The sequence below is a fragment of the Homalodisca vitripennis genome, chromosome X (assembly GCF_021130785.1).
Source record: "Homalodisca vitripennis isolate AUS2020 chromosome X, UT_GWSS_2.1, whole genome shotgun sequence".
NCBI lineage: Eukaryota > Metazoa > Arthropoda > Insecta > Hemiptera > Cicadellidae > Homalodisca > Homalodisca vitripennis.
In genome coordinates this window covers 50,002,436-50,024,932 of record NC_060215.1, presented here as the reverse complement: position 1 = coordinate 50,024,932, position 22,497 = coordinate 50,002,436, and positions in this window count along the sequence as shown.

The window sequence follows — 22,497 nt, the reverse complement described above, 5'->3', positions numbered from 1 at the left end:
TTTCCTTAGCAAACAACTTTACAAAGAACTTTTAAAACCTGAGATTAAAAGTTTTATACCCGATTGAGACCACAAAGAAATTTGCGACCACACTCAAATGAATTAAACAGCCGTTTTAAAGGTATTACAATCAATATCCATAGATAAACTTTTCTCAATAATTTATCTACCTGACAAATAACCAGTAAATCTATAGCAAAATAAAATAAAAAGGATTTGATTGCCAAAAAATGTTTTAGGTTGTCAGTTCTTAATTAAGGTAAGAGTTAGGGATTAGAGCATTGGATTTCAAAATGGTGATACGACGATTTAGGACGTTGAAATAAGACACAACTTAGGAAATCTAGGATAAAAAATTTACCATGATATTAAAAAAGAAAACCATTTGCTTTCACAGGTTTCCTGTTCAGTAGTGATGTTCAAGGTACTTACCCCAATCTTAATGATGTGAGCGACACGGAAGGCAACAGCAGATATATATGATGTTAATAAGCCTGACAGGGCCGTACACACATGCAATCTGTATGCCGTTGATAATCAGTTAGTAAGTGTTTTGCACGTGTGGGCATGTATTGATACGTCCAATCATTAATGATTTAATTATTTGAAAAATGCAGATAATATGGACTATAACTAAGCCGTATTATAGTTAGTAATGACTTAATGCTTTTTAAACTGTAATACTATTATGAGAGTTAAAAGTTAAAATCTATATGTAATAAGACTGATTTGCAGTTCCATATGAACTCTTTTTAAAATTAACAATAATTAGTGCATCTGATCAGCGTCTTAATTAATTTTAATTTAAACATACAATGCAAACTTACGGTATATAAATTGATTCAATGTGGGTTTTTATATCTCTTATTTCTTCAATGTTTCCACTAAAGAAAATAAACTTTATTTTGTAATTAAGGCTGAAACATTTTTCAGTGTTATTGAAATTTAAGTTCACGATTACCTAAACTCACAGATGACTGAAACTGGTCGAATTTAAGTTTTGAAACTGGCCAACGAAAAGTACACATCTTTAAGACAATCGCTTTTAATTTTGATTTCAAATATTCTGTGTAAACCTTTAAGGTTGATGTTTTAAGTACTTTATTTTTATGATAGGCATTTCAAATAACGAGTGATATTATATTTAATAACTAGAAAGCAATTCATAAGGTAACTAAACATATCTATTTACCGTACCTATATATCGTAGGAAAAGCAAAATATTTCATTCCAATTCAAAAGTTTGACCAACTTTATCAGCTCATTTACATGAGGGAATGCTGCCAATATCTTGTATTTCACCCTCTTCGTGATATGGCGTATGTTTCAGATCCATAATTCTTCAATATTTACAACTATCCACTTGTAACTTCAGATTCTCTGCGATATTATTGGATGTGAACCAAGTCAGAACAAAATGATGAGATCTAGGTTGCAAACTGTCATTGCATACACAACAGCTGTAATATAGCAAACAATAATTATAGGTATTACTGTAAATACAAATAGCAATCGAGTCATATTCAGGTGAATTAAAATTAAATTATACGACGATAAACTGCTTCCCTTACATTGTCGCACTAATATAATAATTGCAATAAAAATGGTTTATGTATATGAATATTATTAATTCATATGCTTTGAGGTGTATGTAATAACCCTTACATGTGAATTCAATGTGTAGATATAGTAAATATTTTGGAGTTTTAATATTTTATTGTTATTGATTACTCTTGAAATGTCCCTTTTACAATTTTTTTTTTAATATATATGCATAATTCAGTTATAAAGAAATATTTAGTAACAGTTTTAGAACACAATTTTAAAATAAAAATAAAGTATAAGTAACTTTTTATCCAATATAGCATAGTGGTATACGTAGGGATAATCTTTATTGTACTAGATTCCATAGTACAAGGATGTAATTCCTGGGAACAAGACTGCTCTGAGGCTTCAGCCAGACTCGTGACGTCAGAGACAATAAGATTATCCCCAGTAAAACATTCAACCCTACAGCCGAGTCTCTAATTACAACTATCTTCATACCCTTCTAATCAGACCGGATTCAACCTGGTGTCATCCTGCTCTGAGTCGGATTTAATACCTGCAGTGGTATTTCCATCGTTACTAATCAAGATATGTTTGTTGGATATTCAGATACAATGAAATATCTGCGTTTGATTAAAAAGCAATTTTCTAAGGTTTTATTTACAGAATATGATTAAATAATTATACCTTATAAGCGATACAACTTTATCTAATTCTCCTTGATATAGAATCAAATTCTCTCCCAATATAGAACACAACTAAATCATAATATTTGCCTGTTTTCACTACAATTAACTGAACTAATTTACTTTATTTCACAATACCTCTTTTTCTTTGTCTAGCAATGACGCCCTATAAGAAGTACAGTTTCTGTTTTTATGAAATTTTGTTCTACTTATATTATCATTATGGTGCCATTATTATACCGGCAAGCCTTATACATTCAGGGTTTTTTTGGACATCTTTGCAATAGACTGTATACGCCATTGACGGCCTCATTGCAATTAAGCGTAATCTGAAATATAATCAGTTTTGGCTGACAAAATTTCACTTTTAAACTCAGTTTGGGATTAAGAATACCAATATCTTCCAAAAATAATGTAATTATTTCAACGTCATGGCCGGTCCAGTAATCCACCGACTTCTTTGGTTAACAGAGTCTATATTTCATTGTTTTAATTAGTAGCAAAATAACACTGACAACACGGATCTAAGTAAGTAAGGTGTCGTAAAAATAATTTAAATTATAATATTTTTTAAATAAAACAAAGTATTCAATCATTGTAATTATTTTATCCTATTTTATAAAGGTGTAGTAAAAAAAGGTTGTATTATTTATAAATCCAAAACAGGTTGGAAATTACATCCCAAATGTTATTGCACATCAACACTTAACGGTGCATTTTAAATTTACTGAGCATCGTGTAGCTTGTGTCTTGTTGAGCGGTGAACGATTGTACATGTTAGAATTAAGCGTATGAACAAACGGAAAGACTATTTTCAAAGATCTAATCTGTCTAACGAGGAAATCTCAATATGGTATTTTCATTCAAATTTCAAAGGCAATTTTAATCTGTACAACTTTTGCTTTACTTCTTAAACGGAAAAAAGTATAATCAGATGTAATAAATTAAATGCTATTTTTGACTTGAGTTGTTTGTAAAAATATCATATTTGGTGCAACCAGTTTTATTCGAAATTTGTTGGACATATTGCTTATTTGGCAATGGTCCACCCATATGATTGGTTCTTGTCTGTTAGTTTCATCCATTTATAGTCATTTATGTATACTACACCATCTAAATCCTAATAATTAAATACATCCTCCTTTTGTTATTTATTAACTAGTGTCAATTGCTAATTTCAGAGCATTTAGTTGTCTAGCACCATTTAATAAAGCGGATGAAAATTAGGTCCAAATTAGATTCAATAATTTGTTTGAGAGGGTTCACAAAGTTAGTGGAATCGCCGCAATGCAGCCCTTGGTTTAACCATTCAGTTCTAGGAGCTTCTGAAGGTCTATTATATTCCATAGATTAAGTCTATATTACCTTATATATATATATATATATATATATATATATATATAATATATATATATATATATATATATGTATTTATATATATATATATAAAGGTGTCATAAAATATTGTTTACTGGCAATTCAAATAAACATTCATTGATGCTTCACTCATACGAAATATGCAGGTCACAGTAAATTGTTTAAACATATAATTATTCCTGTTAGAGTCTAAGAAAATTTTTATTAGAGAGAAATGTAATAAGTACTTATGATTGTTAACCCGTGCTATTGTGTTATCAAGCTAAAGATTGTAGCTAGAGTTTGAATGCTCGTATACGGTCACTGTTTCTCACTAGAGCTTAAATTTGTATGATGCATTGAGTTACAATTCATTCCACGAAAATAAAACTTGAGATTTTTCATTTCCAACAATTGTTTTGTAGTACAGCTATAGATTTAAAGTTTAAATCTTTAAATATATGGACACTCACTTCATGGACACTTTTTTTCATGATTTATTAAAACTGTTGGGTTTTTTTGTAATCTAGACGTTTTAGTCATGTAGTGATTTATGAATATGAGTATATACGTTGATATATTGATGTGAATCATATAATTCCTGTTATAACACTCATAAGTATAACATCTCTATATAGAATTTGGTTTTCCTATGTTTTAAAATTCCTAGTATTGTATGAGTATGAAAATAATAACTCTTATCCTGAAAAAATGCAAAGAAATCAAATCTATACATTAAATATTAGTACAGTATCATCAAAAGCATTGCTCTGTAACGGGATATATTGAAAGAAGAATTACAATATACGTTTATATTTATGTTGTTACACAGATTATAAAAGTCAAGATCTCAAACGCATTGGATAATTTGATCATATACAGTAGGGCAGCCCTCAAAAATTGCGATTTGTAAAAATCACAAAGACGTGTCAATATACACATTTGAGGAATAACTTGCACACTGTCAAAATCTAATCTTATTTTCCTACATTTACTGTTAATTATATTTGTCTTGTAAGTATAAGAATTATGAATAGAGAGTATTCTCTTGACAGTTTTCAACTCTACTAGATAATACTGTGGCGATGTGTATTTATACTTAAGGGTTACATCCATATTATGGCAGCGTCTAGAACAATAACTATATTTTTGATTGAAATATAACATCACCACTTAATAATGAGGCGATAGAACATACTAGTTTTCTGCCTGTTGTATCAAAGTCCTTTAATACTGATCAATTAACTATTATACATATCAAGTATTCTTAGTGTATATTTGTAACTTCAATAAACACTATACAGTAGTTTTGTGACGAAGTTCCACTAAATTGACCTTATATACATTAATGAATAGAATGACAATAAAGTAATCGGATATAGCACATTAAAGTTTGTTTGATTGGTTGACTATATTATGATTCATAAAATAACTATTAAATAATTATGATATAAATAGTGTATAATGTTGTCATAAGATTTAAACGAATATTGTATGATGTCGGTATGTCTATATATTTTGTCCTTTCTATAGTACGCTGCTCATGATGCTTAGGAACTTTTATTGGGGAAACCTGCCATTTGATTACCGAATATGTTTTTTTGACAACTGCTATAGTGAAGACATTTTAAAATAGTTGGCCAATGACGCAAGGAAAGTCTGCTAAGATGTAAGCGGTGAGTCAAAATTACGACTTTTTCAGATAACAGACTATGTATAGTAGATAACCATGGAAAGTTGAATTAAACCTAATGTTTTTATTTTACAGGCTTTTGAAAAAGTTTGTAAGAGCTGTAAAGAATAAAACTCCTCAAAGTGAACTTCCACGAAAGTTGAAGTTGAACGACTACCTCTATAAGTTTGACATAAAAACGAGAACTATACAGTGAACGACAAATTAATGTAGTATTGTGATAAAAAATCAGGTATGAATACCTTACACCTTACCAAATATATATATAATTATATATATATATATATATATATATATATATATATATATATAATATTGAAAGACAGTGCAGTGGAAAAAAGACAAAAGAACATAAGAATTTGATTTAATTTTTTTAACACTCAACAGAGCGAACTATTATGTATCTATACAATATCACATAGTCATAAGTATGAATGATTTATTTCATATTCGTAATAACGTAAATGAATATAACGTATTTTTACTCTAAAAACTTAATAACATAATTTTTAAATTTTTAATACCAAAATTATCTTTTGATGGATGATAATGCTATTGGTCAGATTCATTAATAGTTGACTTATTCAACATTTGCGGGTGACAAATTGGTTAAATACGCAGTTCATGCGGATTGTTTAATTCTCCTGCTCAAAAAAACGCCATAAAACTAAATTAACGACAACTTGAATACACAGAAATAATACTACAAGAAAGAAAGATACTACTTATGTATCTCCATAGCATATAAAAACAAAAGGCTATATTTGCTTTTCAGTATTGCTTCATAATGAATTCTCAGGACGGAGGAACTTTTCTAAAGCGGTACGCGGCTTTAGTGATAAGGAAAGCTATGGACCATCCATCACTACTATCTGCTCACATGTTGTGGCCGCGGCCCGGCTTAGCCTTTCCATTAATGCGACTTTAGAAAAGGTTTTATACAATACTGATTACGACTTTCAGTGCATACTATACGATGTATGAATACTAAAACTAATTTCTTTACTTCGGTGAACACGATTGTAGGTGTAATGTGCTTGGTTGTACAATCTTGCAGGATCATTATTATAATCATTCGAAAGAATGACGTTTTTAATACCTTATACCTTATTTGTTTACTTCTTCATTAGAAAATTTAGATTTAAATATTTGTATTAATCGACATTCATCTTTATTTATTTGTAACCTTACATTCAAAAAATGGTCTAGTTAGAAAATAATCTGTTTTGTGGTTTTTGCCTTAGATTCAAATAAAAATTACTATGAATATAAAATATTCCATTAAATACAAGATATACCTCATTCATATTACTAAGTTTTGTGAAAAATCTACAATTTATCGCATATTTGGTAAATTAAACATAATTGCTCACACACATAAATAGATCCATAACACTACATTTTATAAATTATAAATAGACATTTACCTGGGTGCTTTATTTGAATTGTAAGACATATGAATGAATGAAAAAGGATTCTATTTTGAACCAAATATGGGACATTACAAAAAATAAAGAACACTACAACTATAGTAGCTTGAGGGCCGTCTGAAGTGGTAGGAAATGTGTTCTCATTTATGATTTCCTTTTGAATGATAAATTAATTGTCCTTTTATATAATGAACAATAACATATATTTGCTTCAAAAAGAGCCCATTTAAGAATAGGAAAATTCAACTTTTTTATCTGTATCATGTGTGTCTTGGAATGTTTAACCCCATTCCAATGGCTTATTTACACCCTGTAATTATGCATTATAAGTATGGATACAGAAAATCAATATAATTTAGCTGCAGAAATAAAATATATATATATTTTGATAATTTTTTACTAACATAAAATAAAATACTTTTTAAATTATATTTAAGGAACAATGCAAATAAATACAATCATATACGTCCGTACGTACATTAGATATGTCCATATATATATATGTGTGTGTGTGTGTGTGTGTGTGTGTGTGTGTGTGTGTGTGTGTACAGTGTTAGTTGAATTTCTTGTAGTTCACACTTAACTTAGTGATGTTATATAAGAACACCGAAACGACTTAGGATCTTATAGAAATAATTATGATATAAATTATTATTTTCTTAGCTTTTTTGGCATGATTTCCTAAGAGTATTGAGTTATTTAGATATCTAAGCATCACATGTTGATACTTGAATAAGCTTTAATCCCAATAAACAAAATAAACACTATACATCTCATTTATTAAAACAAATTATAGACTCTTGTAGATTTTTAGTCTAAACCTGTATCGAAGCAACTATACATGTGTTAGTTTCCTTTAAAAATTTTTGAAAATTATCAAAATCAGTGGGTTGGAAAAACTTATATGTTACAAGTATGGGGAAAGACTTTCAGCTTCTAGTGAGATGGGTAGCATCAATAGATGAGATGAATTCTTGTTTATTTTACGCCTTCTTGTTTGTACTTCGTAACAAAAGAACTGTCGTAAAGATGGCTGCTATATTCTGCATCCTACTCTTACCTGATGACTTTAAAAAAGGATGTATATTTTAAGAAATGTACTCCTTTTCATTTACTTTACTTTTTCATGATTGATAATGTTTTCGGATCGCACTAAAGTTTTCACTTAGATCCTTGAAGTCCCATTTCATTTCAATTTACTTTAATTTAAGATTTCAATTCTGGGCTAAACCGTCGATCCTGGGGTAAGACGCTTGAAATTATAATTTGCACAGTATATCATACAACTTAATATTTGAAGGCTATATTTCATACAACATTACGAAATTACGAAACATCCGGTGAACAATAGGATGATCCCTGCGTTTTCTTGCATACTATATATTAGGCGTTGGTTCCGACAAAATCGATACATTTAAGATTGATGAACTTGTTACCACGTTCTTCCTTTTTATTTTACTTTTTTACTCTTACCTCTTTATGTTAAACTGCCATGTTTGGTATCTTGCACTAATATTTTGAAATTATTTTGGCCAAATTTTGAAATTTATTTTCTTATTAAATAATTTTGGTCACATAATTTTGGATATTAATGTTAAAGTTAAATATCGAAATATTAAACCACATTAACTAAAATCAATTTTGTATATAAGCTTTTTCATATACAACGTGTCACACACACACACATATATATATATATATATATATATATATATATATATATATATATATATAACTATTGAAAAGCTACATGCCATTGTACTCTAGATGTCTAATATAACATAACTGCACAGTTTTATTTTTTGTTATTTTTTTTCCACATAACTGAGGAATTTTTAACTTACTGTACTTCGAAGTCTGAAGGAGCTAGGTGGCAGCTTATGATGTTTCTATCTATTAGCGACTGTATGTTATATTTAAGAATGTCTAAAATATATAAACCTTGGAAACTTAATCCAGTAGTGGTTGATTATAGTTTATTATTATTAGATATTAAGTGTTTTAAGTTAATAGGTTTTAAAATTTCAAAACTCCACCCTTTGTTTTTGATTTCATGATTGTTTCAAACATAATTTGTAAAATAATTTTTGATTTATAATTTTGGACTTAAATGATCAAATAAGCCCACCTAAAGTAAGCGTAAATACAGGAGGCCCTGCATATACGAATGAAGTGTCTAGCTAATCATTATGCCTATATATTTTCTCCTAGAAATTACATGGTTTTAATGATTATTCTTCTTACGATAGTTCATATTTTAACTCAAGCGTACCAACGTACAACATTTTAAGTTTGTATAGCACATCTGAAAGAGGAAGTAATTTATTTTAGTAAGTCAGTCAACGTTTTACCACCAAGTCAAGATTTATAGTACAGGACCAGGTGTGCCCTTCTGCTCGCTTCGTGAGCAAGCCGTTACACTTTGTTCCTTTCTGGTCAGCGTGTCTCCTTGGCTCTTACGTGTAGTTCTAATCTAGCTAATAATGCATTTGCATAATTACTTCTCATCTAAGAGCTGAGATTAACGGTGTTTGAGTCGTATGTGAGAAATCATGAGTTTATCGCTTGTACTGCAGCGTAAGGCTTTGCGATCTGTTGTGCTTACCTTGGTTGAAGAAGTTTTTTTGCATGGACATATAAAAGTTTCATTATTGTGCCAAGGTGTGAATGGTAATGGCGGATATCAAATGCCAGACGCAAAAATTCAACAGTTTATAAATAAATTTCATAAAACAATGACTTTAAACATTTTTTATAATTTGGCTATGTAAGTCCAGTCGCAGTTATTTGGACACATATCATTATGCTGAACCTAAATAATAAAATCCAGTACTAAAGATGTAAATCCCAGTTTATAAATATTATAAAAACATTATAATTATCTTTTTATATGAACTGCTTCCTCATATACATTAATACATTTTTATCTATTATCAAATCTGTGGCTATCTGTTGATATTTCCTTCATCCTTAATTTTTGAGAGAAGGAGATTTTAAATATGAGCTGTTTCATATTCATAAAAATTTGGTTGTAATGTGGTATTTAAAAATATTTATTTTGGAAGACAATATTTTGAATTGTAGGAAACAGTTTCAGAATTTTAATCTGCGCGTGGCGAAGCGTTAGAAATATACTGGCATACGTCTTCTGTCTTATGGGACAAAGACAAGAAACCTGAATGAAATGGCGATATTCAATCACTTTATGTCATTTTTTATCATTTATAAACTGTTAATTAGGTGTTTGGTAGGTTTCTATAATTATTTATACCTTGAACTAAGATAGGTAGTATTTTTAAGACATAAAAGAGTGTATAGTTTCGTATATTTAATTCTTGTTTTTACTTCATATTTTGACTTCCATCTAAATTATCGCAAAAAAATATTTTAGGTGAATTATCTAATATCAGTTTCATGAAAAACTGGGTCGTGTGCTTATACCCGTGCAATGCAAATTAGCTTTCAGTTCACGGCCTAGAGCCCTCTTTTCCGAACCACTGGACTCGCTCACTGTAGATAAGATAGCGAAAGACCGATAGATTCCAATTCAGCTTCACTCACTATAATATGGATTTATAACTTTCTATTACTGACAATAAAATTTATATTGAAAAAATCATTAAGTAATATGGAAATATGACGGGATCTGACCGCATGTTGTGCAGATCAATATATGAAATAATGTATCTTTTCGCCTAATAAAGTATCAGAAATTAAGATTTAGGGGAAATTAACCCCTTAATAGCACAAATACCCGTATTGTACGAGTTGTTATTAATGTGTTTAATACACCACACGCCATCCGTAACGATGCATTGGAATCCAATTAAATACGGCGTCGGATACTGTTTATTGCTTTACTTCGAATAATTGTCCTGGAGCTTTATCGAGTATATAAAGTCTATATAGTAACAATTATATTACTATACAACAACTCGGAAGTAATTGATGTGGCTTAAACCCTATCTGGACGGCAACTGAGTTTCAATTATACAATAATAATAAGTTTTATCTCTTTGGTTTAGTAATTTACAAATGATTACTTTTTAATTTATGTGTCAAATGTATTGGCCAAATTGTTTCAAAACTAATAAAAACTTTTATTAAATAGGTAATAATATAATGTAATCGTCAAAATAAATCAGCAGGTTAAAACTTAACTCGTTTCTTCAGAAATGGGTACTTCAAAAAATTATTGATTTGACACGTATCAACTCTGTATTAAATTAATTTCTTTAACGCTCTTTTTGACATGATAAATGTATGAGACTCAAAATTATCATCAGTTTTTTTATATAAGCTATACCTTAGCACGAACCAGTATAGAACCAAAATGAAGAAATTCCTTTCTTTATATGGTAAAGACAGGGTATCTGTTGAGGTTGCAAAAGCGATATGTGTATTTATATATTCTAAACATAGGCTGAGCATCCCTGCAACATTTATAAAGTTGTAGTTAGACTGGTAAGATCTATCAGCTTAAAATTTTTTATTGGCTTACAGTTATGTGATAATTGAACAATTGCAACTCTAATAGTAATTAGAACTTTTATATATTTCACAAATTGTGCTATAGACTTGTTATAAAGCGTTAGTAATATTCTGAAAATACGTGATATTTGCACAGGATATAGAAAAACTTTTTAAACTGTAAAATGATGGAAATTGGCATCCATATAAGTTATGTTAGTCATTAAAAGACCAATGGATGTCACCACCAATTCGACAGTATGTCACATATGTCAGAGATCAGTGAGGCGGTATACAAACTGTGGCTCTTATATTACATGTAGGAAATCGAATATGCGATTTTTTATATTAGATATATAACATAGGCAAGATTCATGTTATCTATTGGCATTGCTACTGGCTGTTATTTACGTGAAATCATTTATAAAGCAATTGTTACAAAATCAAGGAATTTATGATTAGTTATATAACAAAAAACCGAAACTATACAACATTTAACATTTTAAAGTTACTTCTACTTCAAAACGCCAGTAGGTTTAGAACCCTAAATATATTTTTATTATTAATTTACATAATCTTTAACACTAACCATTTCACTCACGATCAGGGGTTACACACGTATAATTTATACTACCAGTAAAATTAACCTATACAACTAAATCAAAAAATTTACAGTGATACAGGACATGTATATGCCAGAATTTTACTTGTGCATAATTGCATTGAAAATGTGTTGATTAGTTGTTTTTTAAGATTTAACAGAAACGCTCAGATATACTTGTAACGGCATATTGACATTTCAGTTTTTTTTTATGTGAGAACAAGCTGTAAATTGTTTATTTGTTTATTGTTTATCTGTTACACCGACCAGCTACTTGTTTTTGGTCAGTGACTTCCCAAGTTTTTCATTTATTTTTAAACATGAATGTAAATGTTGGAAAATAAATATTTATTTATTATATTACCCAACGGAAGTAAATTGAAAATGATAATCCTCCTAATACTTAAAATTACGTTATTAATGTACAAATCTGTTCTATTTATTACAAAATATAAAACCAATGTAAAAGAAACAGCTCTACTTATAAAAAATATATTAAAACTTTTCTAATTTATTATTACAATTTATATTTAAACATTACAATCGTTGACTTTTTATGTATACAAATATTAAGTGTTCAAACACATATTTGCTTCAATACTGCAATATTATTCATTGTCAGTGTGCCATGTAATATACTACGTAGTAGCTTCACGAGTAAATCCACGCATTCGATAGCAGTATGTACGGAATAAGTACGGGAAGAATGCGAGTTATTGTTGTATTTCAACTCACCACTCATACTGTCATATACAGATGTATGGTAACATTACAGTGATGGACGAAAGGGACGTGTTACGCCCGTCATGTTGTTTATGTGCTTAATATATCACACATCACCTCCACTTTTACATTCCTGTCAACATCCCCCTCAATGGTTTTGAAAACATTATTTATGACTCTCCTAGGCTTTTCCCCAAATAATTGTAAATGTCCTTCAACCGTACACTTTACGTTGTTGGTGTGTGTTGAGTTCAAATAAGAATCTCTTGGCAATTCACTTGTAATAATAAGTTTTAATTTGAAAATATTATTAAACACATAGGTACACCATATAGGTTTGTTTATCTTTCTCTACAATCTAATGCGTTGTTAAAATCGTTTTCCAAGAGAAAAAACCTTTAGTCGTAAACGGAATGACTAAAACCGTATCAGTAAGTATTCCATAGTACAATAAAACACACTATGCTATTTATGGATCTGTAAATTGGTCCATTATAAGTCGATAACTAGCCTAAAGAAAATGAAATAACAATTCATCGATTGATACAGGAGCTTTGTAAATCAGTTTTCAATTTTTTTATTCGTTACTCCTCAAGATCCCAAATGTTATAATAGGCTGTTGATACTCTTAGAAAATTCTAGATTATCCCTAATGTTCATCAACTTTTTCTTATAAGGACTTTGGGTAAATATAAGTTTAACGTTATACTTACACTTTTTAGCGAATCCATTTACATTTTTACTATCTATTATTAGTTTCACACCAACGAGTCTGTCACGTCCTCAAAAGAAAATAGCTTCTTCATGGAATTGTGGACATGCTTTACTAATATACGAATAGTTGCTTGTAATTAAAACTGATAAATTTAAACATGAACCTTATGGAGATGTTTACTATGTTATTTGCCATTTCTTTACGAGATCTAATGTCTTTAAGGGAAAATGTAATGGAAAGTGGTTTCTTTTCCAATGTACATAGCAACAGCGCATCCCTGACCAAAAAAAAACTGTTAAGCATTTTTTTACAGGCACTGGTCACTTGATAAGATATATATTGTAATTTATTTTGTAATATAAAATTATATACAGTACTTCATTTCAATTAACAATAAAACAATATCAAAATATCACACCTCTACAGAAATACGCTGGTTACTAACATTATAGCGCAGTCGATAAGAAATTACGTGACCTCCCAGAACTGAAAAATACCTTTAATTTTAATTTAATTAGTGGTAGGTAGTTTAGCAAATCTATATCAAGTTCAAATTATAAGATTTTAATAATAACATTACCCCCTACGTACTTTTTACAAATGTATGGGTATACAGTTTTCAAAGTTTCGAATAGTTTTGAAAGGTTTAAAAGTGTGTCCATTTTTTATTATAGCCATTACACCTCTAATTTATAACCTAAACTTATGTCATGTATGGATTTAGAAACATAGAATTTAAAATTATATAGACGTAATGGCAAAATCAATGTCTGATAGTAAACGGAAAAGGATATCTTTGATGAAACACAATCACATGATCACTCCAGTGTAATAATAAATTAAGTGCCGAACACAAAATCAACTTTGATCTTGATTAATTATACATTAATAACAATTATAAATCAGTTACAAATTTAATGGTTTAATTACTCTTTCAACTAATACTAATCAAATGTACAAACCGTAATCCTCATATAACTACTGTCCATAGTTGAAATATATCACGATAGAGATCTCTGCCGTTGACAGAACTATTACACTTTACGTAATTTACAGCTGCTATATCCAGGGAGTCGAAACGGATATTTCATCGTTCCGACTAAGAAGCTAGTGAAAAATTGATAAATGATCCATCGGAGTTATAGATAGCAATGGGTTTTATCATTTGATGTACATTTCAACAAAGCCTTTTAGAGAATTAATATACACAACAACACTTTGTTGTGTATATAGTTGAAAATGTATGACTGTATGAATGTATGAAAATGTATAGTCATATTATCGTATGACTTATTACACTCATCACACCAACTAATTTCCATTTGCGTCTAATTTGATGTCAATAAATTAATACTGCATTAGTATTTAAAAGTAAAATAACTTGAAATAGCAACGATTACCGCATTTTAAATAACATATCGTTCCGCCTTTTTTGTAATCTATAACAACGAAATTTAATCATTTAAGAAAGCGTAAAAGATTAGTAAATAATTTAGACATACATTTAAAATGAAAAGTATATAGGTAATGAACATCTCATCAACACAACTATAAAACTTTATGGGCCACACAATGTGTTGTTTTTTGTATGATAATATGGCCATACCAACAACAAACAGTACAAGCTGTACACAGTGTACTTTTTGTATTGCAAAATATATCTAAAATAAGGTGTGTGCCGTAGTGCACCTTTGGACAAACATACATCAATCAGATTAGGCGGTATTTCAAAGTCTTTAGTTGGCTATATGTAAAAAACTGCTCTTTTATTAGTACGCATAATTCTAGGATATTGGAGAATATTAAAAAGAATGTCAATATTTTTTAATCAGATACATTTTATTTTTACATTTTATCTATATATATATATATATATAATATATATATATATATATATATATGTATATATATATGTATTGTAAATTTAAAATTTTACCATTTACGTAGTGAGTCATTTTATGCTCATCTGAGAAAATGATTTCGTATGACTTATCACTCACTAAACGGATTTGATTATAACCCAAAATCGGTTTGTAAAACTTTCCATCAATTTACTCGTAATATGTTGATTTCATTCTTATTTTAAAGCTTCCAAAGCCAATTAATGTTTACTGTTCAAGTAGAGTTTTAATGATATGTGTGTTATTAAAATCAGTGGCTTACAGCCTGCGATTTATTTTCCTAAGAAATACAGAACTCAACTATTCATAAAATAAAACTCACCTGTACTTAACACAATAGTAATATACACTGCCTCGTTAAAACTCTCATCTGTTAAACATGAAAGTTATCGTTAGGATAAAATATATTTAATAATGTTTATATCAACAGGCGGATTTGAAGCTTGGATTTTCCTGGAGGTAGTGAATTAGGTTTTCTAAACATAGGGACGCTTATTATCAGAAACGAGCTCTTTTTATATTCAAACACTTAGGTGGCTCGCGGCTTCCCCGATCGCCTTGCAGCCCATGTTCAGTGCCGCTCCGCATGACAAATACATCTACTCTTGGTACATTTACCTTACCAGTAGCCGTCTTTTACTTTGGTCAGATATATTCTGGAACTATTTGGGGTAGCTTAGTTTGATAGTTTTTCAAATATTCAAGTTTAAATTTGTACAAATCCACTGTTTAATTTTCTTTTTCCCTCTAACAAAAAACTAAATTGACTAATGAAACTGAATAGCCATTTATGAAACTCTTTATAATAGAAAGTTGCTAAAAGAAAATATTGCTACACTTTGTTGTAAATCTAAAAGTAATTATAATTATTTCGGATAGTAAGAAGAATAATTATTTAGCGAGTACGTATTCATCTAAACGCTTTATGAAAATCCATCTAAGATTCGTGCCCGTTATAAATTTAGTAGCAAATAAACTAGACAAATAAATCATTCAGCACAAAATGTACATAGTTCATTCAATAATATTATAGACTAAGCAATAGTCTGTCCGATAATTTTTTATAGAAAGCTAATTTAAACTAATCAGTAGGCTGATCTTATTTACATTGAAAAACTATGTTGTTTTTCAACATAAGAACGAATTTAAATCCTGTAAGAATACCCAATTGTATAGAAAATAAGATGAGACAGAATTTCTTTTTCATGCATTGTTCTCTAGACTAAGAAGCTGGGAACCTCATGAACTTAATATTCAAAGTTATTTAACCCTGTCAGTGGCAGGTTTGTAAGGGGAAAATTGGGTATGATCCTTACAAGATTCCATAGAACACAAAGCGTGGGTGGACATTATAATACTGTCAGCCTCAGCTATTTCCAGAAAAGAGCACTTTATTAGACAAGTAGCCGCGGGCATACAGCAAGTGATCGTTTCAAACCCACTACTAATAAACAGATTTAGACACTAACAGGCCCCGAAGAGTTCCAACCGTGGCTTTACCAAGTACATAAGTGATTTGATTATAAGCACAGGAACTGTCTGGTGGTACAAATATCCATAGAACATAATGACCTTCCCCTCCCGCAAACATGTTATGCGTAGATCGTGGTAGCCATCTTAACTTAAGACGACTTGCTCTTCACTTGACGTCTGATAGCAGTTCACTTTGATGTGTTTGTAACCCTCTCATAATGTAGGATAAATAACGGGGGCAGATTATTTCACAATAACTTTTATTAATTATATGTTATTATAAATAAAACTAACCAATCATATTTATTACCGCTCATTGCCATTTTAAATCTGTGATTGGATAATAATCGTTAAAAGTACAACGAAGTAAAAACAACTTAGATAGTGTATTTCATACGCTTAATTGAGTAAAATCTAGTTTTTTTATTACAAAGTTGATTAACAGGCTTATGTTAAGTTATTTTTCAAGTACAAAGTATGTGTTTTATATATTGTTTCATATTAATAGTTGTATTGTTTTAAATACTCACTCACATATTAAACTATTAAATATCTTCAAGAACATTTTAGATTTGAACTAAAGCAATTCACGTATTGACATGGTGCACTTAAAACTCATTATATGGAAAATAATTGTGTTAAATATTATATATTAAGATTAAATCGAATCTATGATGTATATCTCTTCCTATTTTCAATCGCATACAAATACTTTTATTACATTAGAACCTGTCGTTACGCAAGAACGGATTGGAAACAAATGGCCATAGCCATTAACGTAGTTCTTGTGTGACACAATCAGTTGGCGGCAAGACAGATGATCTTGGTGATGGATGTCGGTTCGATCCTAACATCTGACGCGTACATCGACCACAATCATCGCCCTCGGTGCAGAGACCGTCATCGGTTTTTATAGTGCGTCGGTTTTGCTTTATATCGACCACAATCATCGCCTTCGGTGCAGAGACAGCCATCAGTTTTTATAGTACGTAGAGTGATGCTTCATATCGACCACAATAATCACTAATGGTACAGAGACCGTCATCGGTTTTATATAGTACGTTGTGTACTGCTTTACATCGACTACAATGATCGCCCTCGGTACAGAGACTGTCATAAATTTTTATATTACGTTGTGTTATGCATTACATCGACCACAATCATCGCCTTCGGTACAGAGACTGTCATCAGTTTTATAGTACGGTGTGTTATGCTTTACATCGACCGCAATGATCGCCCTTGGTATTTACATTATTACAAAGAAGTCAAAGTAATGATATACGACTACAAATATATCAAATTTAAAGTTTTATACGGAAATAATGTATTAAACATAATTCAAACATTTCACTAATTTTTAAATTAAATAATAAAATTACATTAAAAAAGTAATACAATTAAAATATTGAAAATAATGCAGGTCAAAGGCAATCTCAATTGCTAAATGCTGAAAACATGTACGTGTACAACAGAGAATATATTTTATGAGGCAAATTCGACATTTAGTTTTCTGTGTACGTGTTTTCCAAATTTCGGAATTAAGATTTTATTGCTTTATATACTTTAATTTTATTAAGTAACACTAATACATTAATTTGTTTCACATTACTTTTTGACAGTTTGTATATTGATAGTTCAACACCGTTAATATTATTCTGATTCTTAAAATATGGTTTAAATTATACGTATATCATCTCTTGTATTCTACCTTTTATATATATAACTGTTACTTCCAGTGGAATTCTATTTGTTAATGTTCCTTCACATTTAAATAAAATCAGTTAGAATACTCACTCGAGTTCTTATACATATACGATATATTAAGTGTATATCCTTATATATGATTATTAGAAAATATGAACAGATTACTTTCAAAGTATATGAGAAAAGCATAAAAAGAACCTCGCAACATACTATCCAGCATCAGATTAAAAGTGCTTTTTCAATTCCTATTATAGATCAAAGGGTAAAGTTTTACCGTACAAAATGGCCCTTCTTCAAGGTAATTTTACTTTATAAAGAGTGGCATTTTACATACAACAGGTACATAACTAGTATTTGAAACTTATTAAAAGAGAATGCAATAAAGGGATGAATGGCTTAATTGGAAGGCATTTATTTTAATTTTAATAGCTGCTGTAAATACTCATTTGAGTTACAGTTTTAACTTCGTTATTCCAACTTATGACTGTATGTAAAGTGAGCACCTTAATGACTTAACAGTTCTTTAATACTTTTTTTTAAATTTACAAACATTTGCTCTCCCTAGTGCTGTGACCTTGCAAACTTTCTAAATTGGTCCGTCCATTTCACGCAGTTTCCAGGCCTCCACGGTAGAAATCTTACAATAATAGAAATAAATTAACTATATTTTTATGTAAAACATTTTTTCGGTTGAAAATGCTCTTTTGCGAGTAATAATCCATTGATATATTTGTCCACTATTTTTTTTCATGTCAAATAAGAATGCGGCATACATTCTTTAAAACAATTCTAACTTTGATCATTCATAGAAAGTAAAAAAAAAGATTTGTAACAAAATACAAAATTATGTAGAGTTTTATTAGATATAACATCATATGTGGTATAATACACTGAAGTGAAATTGTATGTATGAAACATTTTCTTTATAAATTCACAAGAATGAGCTGATGTGCATACTCTAAACTGTATTATATTGTTTTTGATTTGAAACAGTGGTTATAAAATTCAAATACAAATTCTTTTGTACAGTTAAAACACTTCACTATTAGTAAATCATATTATTTTACCCAACAAAATTTAAAACCCATATTTTATAAACACAAAAATAACTTTTTTCGTGAAATTGTAAATGTTTAAAAATTAATCAAGTTACATAACGCCTTACACTTTATTTTTATAGTTCTTTTGAATAATTATTCCCTGTATAAAATAAAATGCAATAAAAATTTAATAGCTATTTCTAAATAAACAAGTTATAACAAAATATGTACATTTCCTTACATTGTATGAATATCATTTGAATATTCACAATTTGTAACATAAAAATAAATTATTGAAATATGTTTGGGTTTTTTTTGTTTGATGTTATGTTAGACAAGAATGTTATGAAGATTTCAATATTATACATATTAATATTACTGGGTAAATAAACATATACGAAGAATGTATGTGAAATTTTACACAATTCAGTTTTGTCAAAGAAAAGCTATTATTTCAAGTATTTTATCCTTCATAAAAACATTTTTAGGACTTTTTCGATCTAATAAAAGTTTATATTATAATATTATACAGAATTACATGTAATATTTAATTAGTATATAATATTTATTATAATGGAGTATTTTGTGGGTGCCATCGTGTTGACTATAGGGTGGATTTCACTATAACTTTGAAAAATATTTGCTATGGTCATTACATCTAACGTAGTATAGAAAAAAATTACAAAACTATAATCTCTTTACTCGATTGTTACTAATATCATCGTGATATAGTGTAAAATGACGAATTAAATAATGTGCCTGATGGTAGCTTAACTATCTTTTCCACAGTTCTAGGAATAAATCTGTGTACAAACGAGTAATATACATTTGAAATGTTTATTTTGATGCTAAGCAGTAAAATCATATATGGTTTTGATACTTCTTGTAAAAATTCATTAACATATTTCTATATATCCATACATCGAGGAAAGGAATTATTAAGCAAATAAGAGACATAATATTAAATTGTTAAGCACAAGTGCCTGTCAATAAAAACTTCCACATAAGCTCAGTTAAGCCTAAATCATCCTCTTTGCGTGACCACACTGAAAAAAATAATATAACACAGGGATTATTGGATAAAGGAATTAACACGTGAGGAATACTTACAAATGTAAATACACTGGTGGCGCATGTTAGATCAGGTCGCGCAATTAACAAATGTGATCAGTACTAATCATAAAAAAATGTACAAAAACCTGAGTATTAGATGGTCGACGAAAGTGAAACCATCCCGTAGCAGATATTAATATATTTTAAACGGTTGAAAGCGATACAAACTAAGAGCATTTAATGGATATATAATGACAGAGCATGCTAGTAAAGTAAAATAACTTAAATATATAGATACCCACACAAAATGTTACGTCTAAACCTCGTGATTACTTACTTCGTGAAGCAAATATTTTCGATCATTAAAATAGTTACTAATAAAAGATTTACAGTAAAGCAAATATATGAAAGCTCACCCTTGAGTTTCATTCTAAGATTAAAATGAAAAATTTGATTTTATTCATAACATTTTTTATATTACTTATGCGTATATCAATATTAAATTCGTAAAAGGATATATATTAAAATACAAGACAGTAAACTAAATATAATGTTTTAAGATTAAATATAAGGAATATTTTAAGGTGCAAAACCAAAATACGCGCTCCATATATATTTTACTGCTATAGTGGCAAATATACTGTGAGTTAACTGAATAAAGTTTCAGGTTGTTTCTTAATGTGGCATTACCATTTAAAACATATACGGATATACATAAGGACTAATGACACCATTAACTACGTGGGTGTTTAAAACGATAAATGTGCGCTACTGTCCTACTTTAAATAGCTTTGTTAGATTAAAAAGCTATAAAATGTATGGCATCCTTTTTCCATAATAATACCATTTAGTAAGCGTTATAGTCTCTCCTTCCTTTATTCTGAGGTCGTTTTACTCTCAAAGCGGTCCTGTACTCTCTACTTATTTGACTTCTTTAATCATATTTTGTAAATGTTGAAATTATGTAACTTTTAAAGTGGTAATATATATTTTAAATAGCATAATGTATAAAAGAACAAACTATATTGTATGCCATTTTTGTTAAAGAGAGTATTATAACTTTAAAAATATAATTGTATTTATTATTTTACCATTAAATTATTTCGTAAAAATCTGTTATATTCATAGTTTTCTATGGAACGTCTTAGTTTTAATTACCAGAGGTACTAAATTTGTGATATAAAAATAATAATTAGATTAATTTCAAACGATACTTACCTAATATACAACTAATTTAATTTAAATAGGTATGGTTTCTTGATATTAAACAGTAGTAACATTTTTATAAGTACAAAATCTAGTATGTTAATATAAGTTTAAATAACATTTAAACAGCTACTTTGATTTAACTATAGGTTATTATGTGTAATTTAAAACATATAATTTTGTCTGCCTTATGTCACATTTTCCAGTATGATACTGTAGCAATGAGCCATTTTTTAAGTTTTTCTTGTAAAAATATTTTTTTATTGTGTGACTTTTTATACTCATTTTACTACCTTAAAATTAATGGGTCTTAAATTTCATGTTTATATTATTCTGTCTATATTGGAATACCTTAGGCATGTTCACGTACGTGAAGGAATGTGGATATGTGTATGGGTCTTGAAAAATATTCGAAAACGTATTGAGATATTTGTGTTTACAATTAACGCTGTTATTTTATAGGAACATCATATAAACCACGTGGCCATGTAAATTATTAAATAAAACAGTTTAAATATTGAGTTATAATTGAAGGTAAGAGTAAATTTAAAATCAATATTAAAATTACTTTATTTAGCTAGTGTGTAGTTGAATATTCTATCGTAAACGTATGTACTTGTTTTGCTATTATTTTCGAAAAAAGGATTTTATTCAAAGGCAGCAACATAAACAGTTTCACAAATATATTGATGTTAAATTAGGAAGACATTTAGATACATCCGGAATAATTAAACAAGATATTATAATATAAATGAAGATCGTAGAAAAAAACTTATTTTAAATTAATACTTATTTTTGTACATAACATAACCTAATTCTATTCCATATTAATTTACTAAATGTGTGTATACAGCATATTATTTATTAAGATATGACAGACCCGAAAGTGTATATTTAA